We start from the raw sequence: 12,831 nt of genomic DNA on the forward strand, positions 1-12,831 counted from the left end.
TCACAGAACCCGTAACACAGCCTCACTGGGACAGGGTGGTAACAGAACCTGGAGCCGCGGTACAAGGTAAGAAGCTCTATATATTGAAATATAAACATCACAAAGACTGTTAGCCACTTTTATGAACACGAATGGGGTTGATAACGTATTGTGTTGATCGATATTAGAACTGTACCGAATTGCTTTTAAATGAATTAATAATTCCTTTCGTCTAATTGAATGCATCGACTTCCTGTACATGTCCCGCGGGAAACCGGTGTAGTTGGCGGTGTTATCAGAAACGCCGCACTTTCAACCGAGCTCCGAATCATCAGCAGAGGCTCTGGAGGTGGGAGCTTCCCGCATCTCGGAACTATCCCCGGGCTACTGCTTGCAACGGCAGGAAGCCGATCCGTCCACACTCGGGGCTTTACCGATCCCCGACCGAGGGAACTGAGGATTCGCTTTGCTTATTCCATCGCAGGCGGGATCGACACTATCTGTCTACCATTTACGATATTTCGGTAGGTAGCTGCAGGGAGAGGGCGAAATTATGAGAACTACCCACTCTGCAGTTTATAGCAGGTGGTGGGGGCTGGGAGGGGTGTAAAGATGTGATGGTCCATTATATAGTCGTTTGGTGAGACCTGTTGTGGATCACCACCTGCAGTGTTGTTTCCCTTCTTTCAGAAGTGTGTCGGTAGGTGGGAGATCAAAAGAAGGCTTGACAGAGAGACACACACAAAATGGTGGTGGAACGCAGCAGGCCAGGCAGCATCTATAGTGAGAAGCACTGTCGACGTTTCGGGCCAAGACCTTTCGTCAGGACTAACTGAAAGGAAAGATAGTAAGAGATTTGAAAGTAGGAGGGGGAGGGGAAAACGCGAAATGATAGGAGAAGACCAGAGGGCGTGGGGTGAAGCTGAGAGCCGGAAAGGTGCTTAGCTAAAGGGATACAGAGCTAGAGAAGGAAAAGGATCATGGGACGGGAGGCCAAAGGAGAAAGAAAGGGGAGCACCAGAGGGAGATGGAGAACAGGCAGAGTAATGGTCAGAGAGAGAGAGAGAGAGAGAGAAAAGGGAGGGGAAATTAAAAAAAAAAATATCAGATTGTACTGAAAGCAGGCACCGCCAGTTGGCAATTGAGATGTTCTCTCTCTTTCTCTCTCTCTCTCTCTCTCTCTCTCTCTCTCTCTCTCTCTCTCTCTCTCTCTCTCTCTCTCTCTCTCTCTCTCTCTCTCTCTCTCTCTCTCTCTCTCTGTGTCTCTCTCTGTCTCTCTCTGGGTCTGGTGTCTCATTGGAATGGCCTCCGTAATATTCAGCAGAAGCAGATTATTACAATTAATACTGTAATCTGTGCACTGTAATGGTCTTTGAAGGACAAGTAAGTGAGATGCTACAGGTGAGAAGCAGGATTAAGGTGCTGAGATCACAGACCAGATCGGTCACAGTAAATTCAGCATGTGAATTTGATTAAATCTCCCATCAACATCCTTTGGCTGACAAAACACATCTAGCAAATTTAATGCTAAAGGGATTCATCATCATTCAGTAAAGGGAAACAGCTCAGCTATTTGTAAAGTATGAGTAACAGCGAGGAAACACAGTGACAGGAGGAAAGTAACAGACGCATTAATCATAATTTTATCTGATCGATCGTTACTTATTCCTAATGTGAACACTAATTTCAAGGTGAAATATATTCTTATCTTGCTGTACTCATTAGGGTGTGGTTATCTCCAGTTTGTAATCTCGACACAGTTGCTGCCTTGCACGTTATTGTAATGGCCCCATTGTGGACAAATACTGAAGTTTGCTTTATCAAAGGGCTGACTCTGAGATCAGTGGAGCTCCAGACATTTGGGGCACAGTTAAATCTGGCGAAAGGGACTGTTCGGTGTTCAAAATCATAACTTTTCACCAGAGTTGACCGTGCCCGTCCTGCAGCTGTGCTTTTCCTGTAAGATCACGGGGATCTTTGTCCTCGCCTATCGCTGTGGTTTATAGTCTGAAAAATAATTGCTCCCCAAATATACAACAAATTAATGCCAAGAGAAAATCTGCAGATGCTGGAAATTCAAGCAACAAACACAAAATGCTGGAGTAACTCAGTAGGCCAAACTGTACAGAAAAGAGTACAGACGATGCTTCAGCAAGACCGGACAAAAAAAGAGATGATAGGTCAGAGCTAGAAGGAGGGGGAGGGGAGTGGAGGAAGAGGCAGAAAATGATAGGTGAAACTGGAAGGCTGAGGGATGAAGTAAAGTGCTGGGAAATTGATTGGTGAGAGATGCAGGGCTGGAGAAGTGGGAATCTGATAGGAGAGGACGGAAGGCCATGGAAAAGGAACAGTGGGGAGAAGCACCCAATGGAGGCGATGGACGGGCAAGGAGATAAAGCCAGAGAAGGAAAGGGGGATGGGGAATGGTGAGGGGAGGGGTGCTATTACCTGAAGTTTGAGAAATCGATATTCATGCTATCAGTTTAGAGGCTACCCAGACGGAATATAAGGTGTTTCTTCTCCAGTCTGAGTGTTTCCTCATCATGGCAACTGAGGAGGCCATATATTGACATGTCAGAATGTGTATGGGAAGTAGAATTAAAATGGCCGGCCACTGGGAGATACCGTTTTTTTCTGGCGGATGGAGTGTAGGTGTTCTAGAAAGCAGTGCTGCCAAAAGGTCTCGGCCCAAAATGTCGACTGTTCTCCATAGATGCTGCCTGGCCCTCTGAGTTCCTCCAGCATTCTGAGCGTGTTGCAATGAATTAGTGTGTTGACACCAACTGAACGGAGCCGGGTTGCGGGTCGCGGTTGCTCCCTGACGCAGATCGAGTTGTGGACAGATACTGGATGTAATCTGTGTCACCGTGCACTGAGGCACAATAGGAAGCCTGGACCGAATAGCACAATATAATTATTTGCTTGAATCAGCTTTTTGTGTCATATAATGCGCTGTGGAACAGGGTGTGGATGCTGAATGATGTGAAGCCCAGGTTTATATGTCTGTTATCAACTGAATATTGCTCACGGTGTGTTCACTTTCTGTTTGCACCCACTAAGTTCAGGGACTCGGATTCGCTGGAACAGAAAGAGAAGCTCAGCACCAAGTACACACAGAGACCGTACTGGGTGGGGAACGTTGTGGTGTTTCAATACGTCCCTCGTCAGGAGAGGATTTCCAGTGTTTATCCTGTTCAATATCGTCTTTAAAACTGTGTGGCATTAGGGACATGGAAGCATTTTTTTTCTGTGTGTGTGTTTTTAAGGAAAACAGACATGCATCTGGCAGTGATACTTAAAATAAAGTTTCCTGTACTAAGTTTCAGTGGGTGTTGATACAAATATCAAAGTCTGCAGTTTAGTATGTACCTCCTGTACTTAATAAAGTAGCTGCTGAGTGTATGTTTGTGGTCTTGGACATGGCATCAAAGTTTACGGGGAGAAGGCCAGGAACTGGGATTCAGACACAGATTGAACAGAAAGGATCAGCTATAATTGAAAGGTGGAGCAGACTTGATTGGCCAGATGTCCTTATTATGATCCTATGTCTTAAGCTCTTATGGTCTTCTGCTGCTGTAACCCGTTCGCTGCCAAGTTCAAAATGTTCAGTGATCAGTGATGCTTTTCTGCACACTGCTGTTGCAGCCTGTGCTGATTATAGTTACTGCGCCCCCCACCCCCCGGTAGCTTGAATCAGTCTGGCCATTCTCCTCTGGACTCTCTCATTAACAAGGCGTTTTCCCGTATAGTACTGCCACTCATTGGATGTTTGTTTGTTTGTATTTCGCACCATTGTCTGTAAATCTAGACAGTTGTGCGTGACAATCCAAGAGATGTTCATACTCCTCCGGCTGGAAACAACAATCATTCCACTGTCAAAGTCACTGAGATCACATTTTTCTCGAATCTGATGTTTGTTTTGAACAACATCTTGACATCTTGACCATCTCTGCATGTTTTCATTAAAGTAACTGAGCTGGTGCCACGTGATTTGTTGATCAGCATTAACGAGCTGGTGTACAGGTGCACTTCAAAAAATTACCACAGAGTTTATTTCCGAATTAGTCAATCCACTCAGCCTCATCCCGGGTATTATCAAGAATGAGATCTGGATCTATGTATTCATTCCCCTGTTTCCCACAACTGGATGGCATAGACAAGACCGTGAGCAGAACAAGGTCGTGATGACAAGGGTGGGTTAATCTTAAGGGAATGTAACATCCTGAAATCTATGCATACTAATCGCGAAGTGCAAACACATTTGAACTTGGCACAGTATCGCACTTCCCTGTCAGAGACGGGATATTGAGGCTGAAAAGAGCAGCAAAAACTATTTTATCGGTGACACATGGGCATCATGGAAATGGTCATGTGCAGCACACAGAAACTTAATTCACCTCGTCAGGGGAATTGTACTGTGAGGCGATCAGTCTCAAATGCTTTACAATTCAGAATTAACGTTGATCACTGAAGACGTAGAAGATGTGCTGTAGATCTGTTGTTTCAGTAGACAAATTGGAGTGGATCCAGGTTACTGTTCAGACAGGAGCTGATATGCTTCAACACCAGCCCCTCAAAACACTTCAACTGTGGATGTAAGTGCCACAGGGCGATAGTCATTGAGGAATTTAACCACACTCTTCTCGGGTACCGGTATGGTTTAAGTTTCAGTTCGGAGATACAAGGAGTTAGTCACCCCTAGGTTGCAGGAGGAGAGTAACTTGGTGACTGTCAGCAGAAGGAAGCGAAATGAGCAGCTAGTGCAGACAAGCCCCGTGGACGTGTCCCCAATAATAGTTAGAGTATACACCGAGCGAGAGGGACGACCTATCAGCTGGAAACGCAACCTCTGAGTCTCTGGCTTGGAAGAGAACAGAAGTGAAGAGGTCAACAGTGGGTATAAAAGATTCCATAGTCAGAGGAACAGAAATGAGATTCTGGATGTATGTTGCCTTCCAGGTGACAGGGTCAGGGATGTCTCAGATCGGGTCCATTGCCGGGTGAGCAGCCAGATGCCTTGGTGTATGACATGGGCAGGAGAAATGAAGGGGTTCCTGGGAGATAATACAGGAAGCTCGGTGTAGAAAGCTGAGAAACAGGACCTACAATGTAGTAATCTCTGAATTGCCTGCTGTGCCACGTGCCAGAGAGGACAAGATTAAAATGATTTGGCAGTGGCTGGGGAACTGGTGCAGGAGGCAGAGGTTCAGATATATGGACAATTGGGATCTCGTCTGGGCAAGTTATGACCTGTACAAAAGGGAAGAGTTACACGAGAATCCCAGGGGAACCAATATCCTTGTGGGCAGGTTTTCCAGAACCTGGGTAGTTGGTTCACAAACAGAGGCAGTGTACAGTGATACTGCTAGAAAGGCGAGGCTGATGATAGGGCAAAACTACAGTCAATGGGATGAGCTGCAACGTACAACGCAGACAAAATGGGCAAGGGAGAGTACAAGACTGACGGTGTTACAGTTGAAGGCGAGCAGTATACGGAATAATAGATGAATGCAGCAAAGTTACAGATTGGCATGTATTATATTGTGGGTGTCACTGAATCGTGGCTGAAAGAATATTACAGCTGGGAGTTTAACATCCAATGATACACACTGTTTATAAAGGACAGACAGGTCGGCAGAAAGGGGGGCGTGACTCTTGGTGAAAAATGAAATCAAATCATTAGAAAGAGGTGACATGGGGTAGGAAGGTCATGAATCATTGTGGGTAGAGCTAGGAAACTGCAAGGGTACAAAGACCTTGATGGGGATTATATACAGACCCCCACTCAGTAGTAATAACATTCTCTAATGTTTGGGTAAATGTCTGTGTTCAGTCATAAGTAGCAAAGTACTGACTATGGAAATTACAAATCAGAATATTATTAGAGTCACAGAGAGCAGCAGCTCAGAAACAGGCCGCTCGGCCCTTCTAGTCCATGCCGACCTGTTTTTTTTTTTGTTGCTGCCCAGTTCCAGCTACCTGCAGCAGAGCCTCCATACACCTCCCATCCACGTCCTCACACAAATTCCGTTTTGGTGTCTAAATCAAACCCACATCCTCCACTTCCACTGGCAGCTCATTCCACACTCTCACCAACCTCTGAGTGAAGAATTCCCCTTCAGATTCCCCAAAAATAATTCACTTTCACCCTGAACGTATGTCCAATGTCAGGGTGAGAGGGAGGACGGGGCAGAGAGGGAAGACGGTAAGGGGTCAAATGCAGAGAGGAAAACAGAGCAGAGAGATTATACTGAATATCTTTCAGAAAAAGTAATTGAACTTGCTGCAAACCTACTCTCCATATCCTGTACATTCTTAACCAAATTATTGATCTAGATGACAATAATGGTTGACGTTCAAAGTAAATGTTATTATCAGAGTACATATATGTCACCACGTACAACCCTGAGATTGTTTTTCCTACTGGAATGCTTAGCAAATCTATAGAATAGTAACAGGTTCAATGAAAGATCAAGTGGAGCAGAGAATTCAACAAACTGCAAATGCAAATATAATTAAATATGAATGAATAATGAGAGCAATGGGGTGTAACCCTGGGGAACCTCACTAGGCCCGGGATTCGAGTCCAATAAACAGCCTCTCACCATCACTCTCTGCTTCCTACCATCAAGACAACTGTGCATCCAGTGAGCCAGCTCTCCCTGGATCCCGTGTGATCTGACTTTCCACAGCAACTTACCATGTGAACCTTATCAAAGGCCTCACTGATGCCCAGATCAGCCCCGATCCTGGGACAGAGGTGTCACCGATCAGAGGGCACAGATTTAAGCAGAGGATGTAGAGGTTTAGGGGTATCTGAGGAAGAGATTTTTCACTCAGAGTGTAGCTGAAATCTGGAACACACTGCCCGAGGTGGTGGTGGAGGCAGGTCCCTTCACAACATTTACGAAGAGGATGAGCATTCAAACTGCCGAGATACAGTCGGCTGTGAACCAAGTGCGGATAAATGGGACCAGTGTAGACAGTGAGTGGATGGTCAGAACAGGTATGGCCGGCCAAAGGCCTGTTTCCGTGCTGTGTGATCCATCACTCCGGACATGCTCAATTAACGATGGTGGCACCGCAAGGCATTGATTTCAAATCTCCACACCCCTCTCCAACGTGAAATAAACCAGACTGAACCCCTTTGTCACCACTGTGAGTATCTCAGTCAAGGTAGCAATAAATTGGACACGTCAGCTAAACAACTGGCAACTGATGAAGTTCCTGTGTCTTCTTCCATTAATGTTGCTTCCTTACAGCAAAATTAACCCTCTCACTGTGTCAGAATCAGTGATTACATCCGGCCCCAAACACTGTGCTTTCATCCCTGCACATTGTAACTTGAACCATCTCACTGAGGGTCTGATGGAGACACAACCCCTGCCCTCTGCACATGTGATCACATCTCCCCTGCGTCTGACATTTCAAATACCCTCAGAATGGTTTTCTGATTCAGTCTGAAGGTTATGGTACAGTCAACTCGTTCTCAGAGCTGACAAACCATGTCTTCCCACAGCTGGTTCCACCTGTTCGTGTGTCCTCTTTCCTCCTCCTCCAGGGAAGCTGCATTTCCATAAGACCATAAGGCCTCCTTCCAATCAGGCACCGATTTATCCATGCTGGAACCTTTCCTGTAACACCGCGGGCTCGTAGCTTGCTAGGCAGCCTCGAGTGTGGCACCTTGTCACAGGCCTTTCGAAACCCCAAGTACCCAACATCAACGTATTCACCTCTCTCTAACCTCTGTTATTTCCTCAATATCCGAATATCCTGCTACTAATTCAATATGCCAGCAACAACATCCGACAATTAAGAGACCCCATGAATTTTAATGTTTCGAGTTCATCCATCACTCACTGATGAAAAACGGTTGATATATGTATAAAGTAAATGTGCCGTCTGTCAAAATCACCAGCGGGAAATAGTCTAAATTTCATATGATGGTGCTGTGATCCTGCAATTTGTTTCCAGTAAGTGAACAATAAACTGAAGGAGAAGGGCATCCATATCTTGCTGTCGGCTTTGACCGGTAGTTATCTCTGGGAGATAGCAATCTTGGCACAGCCGCTCCCCACTTGCCCATTACCCTAATGGTACAACAGCGCACAGCTGTTAAGGGTGGCTTTTAAATTAGCCAACTTAAAATCAGAGCACGTCCAGGCTACAGGGGCACAGTTAAATCTGGAGAAAGGGAATGTCCGCTGATCAAAAGAGGACATTATTCCAAATGCATAATATTCCATCAGAGTGGAGAGCGCCCTTCCTTCTGCAGTCTCTGTGCAATAAACCCACAGCGATATTTGCCCTGGGCTGTCGCTGGGGTTTATAATCTGACAATAAACTGGTCCCGAGGTGAATAATTAATCCAAGTGACGGCACCAACCGAACGGAACCAGGATGCGGGTTATGATTCCTCTCTGGAGGTGGTAAAATTTTGCGCACTGAAGTATTAATTCTGATTCGGACCACAAGTTAGAAAGACTCATTAAAGCAAGGTGAGTCTTTCTCTGGTTTAACACAAGCGCTGTGGAACAGGGTGTGGCGTTACATGCTGAATAGGGTGAAGTTCAGGTTTATGAGTGTGTTATCAACTGAACATTGCTCAGGGTGTGTTCACTTACTGTTAGGGATATTAATTTTAGATGCTCGGATTCGCAGAAACCAGACCCAGGTGTTCTGCATCAGGTAGGAACATGGATTGTATTCGGGAGTGTTATGGCGTTTTAATAAGTCCACTTGTAACGGTAATATTTCTAATGTTTCTACCATATAAAAAAAACGGAGGGTTATGGGGTAGTGTGGGTTTAGTACTTTTTTAAAGATTACATGAATCGGCACAACATGGAGGGCTGAAGGTCCTGTACTGTGCTGAAGTGGTGGTGTTCTTTGGTTCTATCAATATTATCATTGAAATCGCGCGGCTTTACGGATCTGGGTGTTCGATTATTCTGTATATGTTGTATACGGTGTTTTAATAAGCACATTTGTAACGGCAGTATTACTAATAATTCTACCATATCAATATTATCATTGAAATTGCATGGCTTTACGGAAAGACGAGGTAGATCCGGCAGTGATATTTATATTAACAGATATTGTGGTAATTTTCACTGGCTGTAGATAAAATTAGCAAATTTTACACTCATTGGGCACTTTACTATGAACGCCCTGTACCTAATAATGTGACCGCTGAGTGCATGTCCGGGGTGCTTCCGCTGCGATTGCCCGTCCACTTCAACGCTGACCACTGCGCTGTATTCGCTGGCATTCGACTAAGACGGGGAGTTGATTGCATTCGCTGTTATTTAGGAGGTGAGGAGATTTTTTCCACTGGTGGTTAGATCCATTGAGTTGAGCCCTTGCTGGGGACATTGAATATCACACGGAGTCTAGACAGGAATGTGGAGAACACGTTTGCTACTGTAGGGGGGAGCTGAAACAGATGAAGATAGATGAGGTTATTTTTCTGAGCTGGAACGCGTGTCTCTTTGAAATTCTCTTCCACAAAGGAAAAGGGAAGCAGAGCTTTCTTTCAATGTGTTTAATTCCGCCGAACACAGATTCTGAACAGACAAGGGAGTGAAGTGTTGCAGACGGTCGCGGGGATGTGTCACTGAGATCACAGTCCTCCTAAATCCTGCTGAGAATGGCGGAACAGGAGTGAGGGGCCGAAAGTCCTGTTACTAATTCAACATACAAGCCGCACACTCAGAGATCAGAGACAAAGTGAATTTAGTTTCTGGTGTTTCTCCATCAATCTCAGACGTGGAACAGTAGATGTATTTGTAAAATAAGGTCAATGCCTGCCAAATTGGCCAGCAGGAAACGATCATAGTTTCATTTGATTCTATGTTGACATGGTGACTTGTTTCCAGTAAGTGAGCAATAAAGTGAAGGGGAAGGGCGTTCTTATCTCGCTGTCGACTTTGACCGGTTGTTATCTCGGCACAGTTGCTGCACAATTGGCCCATTACTGTAATGGACCAACTGCGGACATCTGTTAAAAATGGTTCTTTCTAAACAGGTTGACCTTCAAGTCAGCTCCAGGCATCTGGGACACACTTAGGGAATGTCAATGTTCAAAACGAAACAAAGTATAAATGACTCCAAATGCAGAATATTTTACAAGAGTTGACAGCGCCCTTCCTTCTGCTGTCTCTGTGCAATAAACCCACAGCGATCTTTGCCCTGAACTGCTGCTCGAGTTTATAATCCGACAATAAACTGGTCACAAGGTGACCAATAAATCAAACGGACGACACCAACAGAACCGAAGCAGGATGCAGGTTGTTCTCCCTCCCTGGAGTAGATCAAATTTTCCACCGAAAGGTCGCGCAATGAAGTGGTACTTTTGGCTCTAACCACATGTTAGAAACGAGTTTTTGCGTTTTTCACTACAAGCGTTGCAGAACAAGGTGTGGCTTAACATGCTGAATAGCCTGAAGTTCAGGTTTATGAGCATGTTACCAACTGAACATTGCTCAGATTGTGCACACTTACTGTTAGGGTCTCAGATGCTCGGATTCACTCAAACCAGACTCAGGAGTCCAGCACCAGGTTAGCACAGGGTCTGGACTGGGCTGTGTTATGGTGTTTCAATAACCCCACTTGTCACTGTAATTATTTCTCGTTTTTCTACCGTATCAATACTATCATTTGCTATTCCAGGGGAAGCTGAAACAGGTGAAGGTAGATGATGTTATTTTTATGAGTTGGAACTGTTTTCAAAGGAAATGAGAAGCAGAGGTTTTTTTCAATGTTTTAAATTCCGCAGGGCACAGTTTCTGGACAGACAAGGGAGTGAGGTGTTCCAGGCGGTCGCACGGATGTCCCACTGCGATCACAGACCGGTTGTGATCATTGGGAATGTCGGAATAGGACTGACGGGGCGAATGTCCGGTTACTAATTCCACACGCTATTTGGGGTGGTAGTAGTGTGTGCTTGGATTTCTCTTCCTCAAATGAAACAAGAAGTAGGGATTATTTTCAGTGAGTTTAATTCCGCAGCGGAGAGATCCTTGACAGACAAGGAAGTGAATTGGTCCAGGCGGTCGCAGGCATGAGTCTCTGAGATAACTGTCCAGCTGTGATCATAGAGAATGGCGGAACAGGACTGAGGGGGTGAATGTCCTGTTACTAATTACACATACCAACAGCGCACTCTAACAAATAAGAAACGTAGTGAAATTAATGTTTTTTCCCCATCGTTCTCTGACGAGGAACGGTACAAGTACTTGTAGAATAAATGCGATGTTGGTTGATGTATGTCTGAAGTAAATGGGTTGCCAGGCAAATTCCCCATCGGGATATGATCATAATGTCATATGATTGCTACTGTGTGTATCAGCCTCCACCACTGACTCAGGCAGTGCAGTCCACACACCAAACACTCTCTGAGTGAAAATAACTTCCTATAATATCCCCCTTGAAATCCCCTTACCTTAAAGCCATGTCCTCTTGTGCTGAGCAGTGGTGCCCCGGGGAAGAGGCGCTGGCTATCTACTCTATCTATTCCTCTTAATATCTTGTACAACTCGATCATGTCTCCTCTCATCCTCCTTCTCTCCAAAGAGTGAAGTCCTAGCATCCTGGTAAATCTCCTCTTTACCCTTTCCAATGCTTCCACATCCTTCCTATAGTGAGGCGACCAGAACTGGACACATACGCCAAGCGTGGCCTAACCAGAGTTTTATAGAGCTGCATCATTACATCGCGACTCTTAAACTCTGTACCTCGACTTATGAAAGTTAACACACCATAAGCTTTCTTAACTACCCTATCTACCTGTGAGGCAACTCTCAGGGATCTGTGCACATGTACTCCCAGATCCCTCTGCTTCTCCACACTACCGAGTATCCTGCCATTTACTTTGTACTCTGCCTTGAAGTGTGTCCTTCCAAAGTGAACCACCTCACACTTCTCCGGTTTGAACTCTGAGAAGTGCTACTTCTCAGCCCATTTCTGCATCCTATCAATGTCTCTCTGTGATTTTTGACAATCCTCTACACTATCTACAACACCACCAACCTTAGTGTCGTCAGCAAACTTGCCAACCCACCCTTCTACCCCTCATCCAGGTCGTTAATACAAATCACAAAAAGTAGAGGTCCCAGGACAGATCTTTGTGGGACACCACAAGTCACAACCCTCCAATCTGAACGTACTCCCTCCACCACGACTCTCTGCCTTCTGTAGGCAAGCCAATTCTGAATTCCCTGGATCCCATGCCTACTGACTTTCTGAATAAGCCTTCCGTGTGAAACCTTGTCAAATGTCTTACTAAAATCGATGTTTGGAGAAGGAAGGAGGAGGATCCGAACGGGATTGTGCGGGAGCCATCTTGAATTTTTCTCATTCTCATCGGAGTTAAGAGAGGTGGGACTGCGCAGGCGTGTGACGTCGGGCTGTGAAGCGGGGAAGATTTAAAAAGCACACAGCCTTATGCAGTGGGCAGCGTCGTTTTGTGGGTAGCGGAGTGAGGCGGGAGCAGAGAGAAGGCTAAAGGGCTTGGGTTCAATGAGCTTAGGCGGAAGCGGGCGAGGCAAGGTAGGTTTAGGTTTCCGTATTTCCTGTTATTTGAGGAAAGGGGAAGTATGAGTGTGAGGGCAGCTTGTTGTACTCTGTGTCGGATGTGGGAAGTCCTGGAGTCTCATAGCCTCCCGGACGTCCATATTTGGGCCAGGTGCGGCGAGCTGCAGTTCCGAAGGGACCGTGTTAGGGAACTGGAGTTGCAGCTCGATTGCATTCCTCTGGTCAGGGAGAGTGAGGAGGTGATAGAGAGGAGTTACAGGCGGGTGGTCACACCGGGAACACAGGAGGCGGACAGGTGGATCACGGTTATGAGAGGGA

General features: G+C 45.7%; 1 long non-coding RNA gene across 1 annotated transcript in view; it reads left to right on the forward strand.

The window, feature by feature from the left end:
* Positions 1-12,831, forward strand: part of LOC132386491 (uncharacterized) — a 49,194-nt gene continuing 36,363 nt past the window's right edge. The window contains exon 1 of the long non-coding RNA XR_009509555.1: positions 1-66. This is a non-coding gene — a long non-coding RNA (uncharacterized LOC132386491). The remainder of the gene's footprint in view (positions 67-12,831) is intronic.

Source organism: Hypanus sabinus, unplaced genomic scaffold, assembly GCF_030144855.1.
Source record: "Hypanus sabinus isolate sHypSab1 unplaced genomic scaffold, sHypSab1.hap1 scaffold_118, whole genome shotgun sequence".
Taxonomy (NCBI): Eukaryota; Metazoa; Chordata; class Chondrichthyes; order Myliobatiformes; family Dasyatidae; genus Hypanus; species Hypanus sabinus.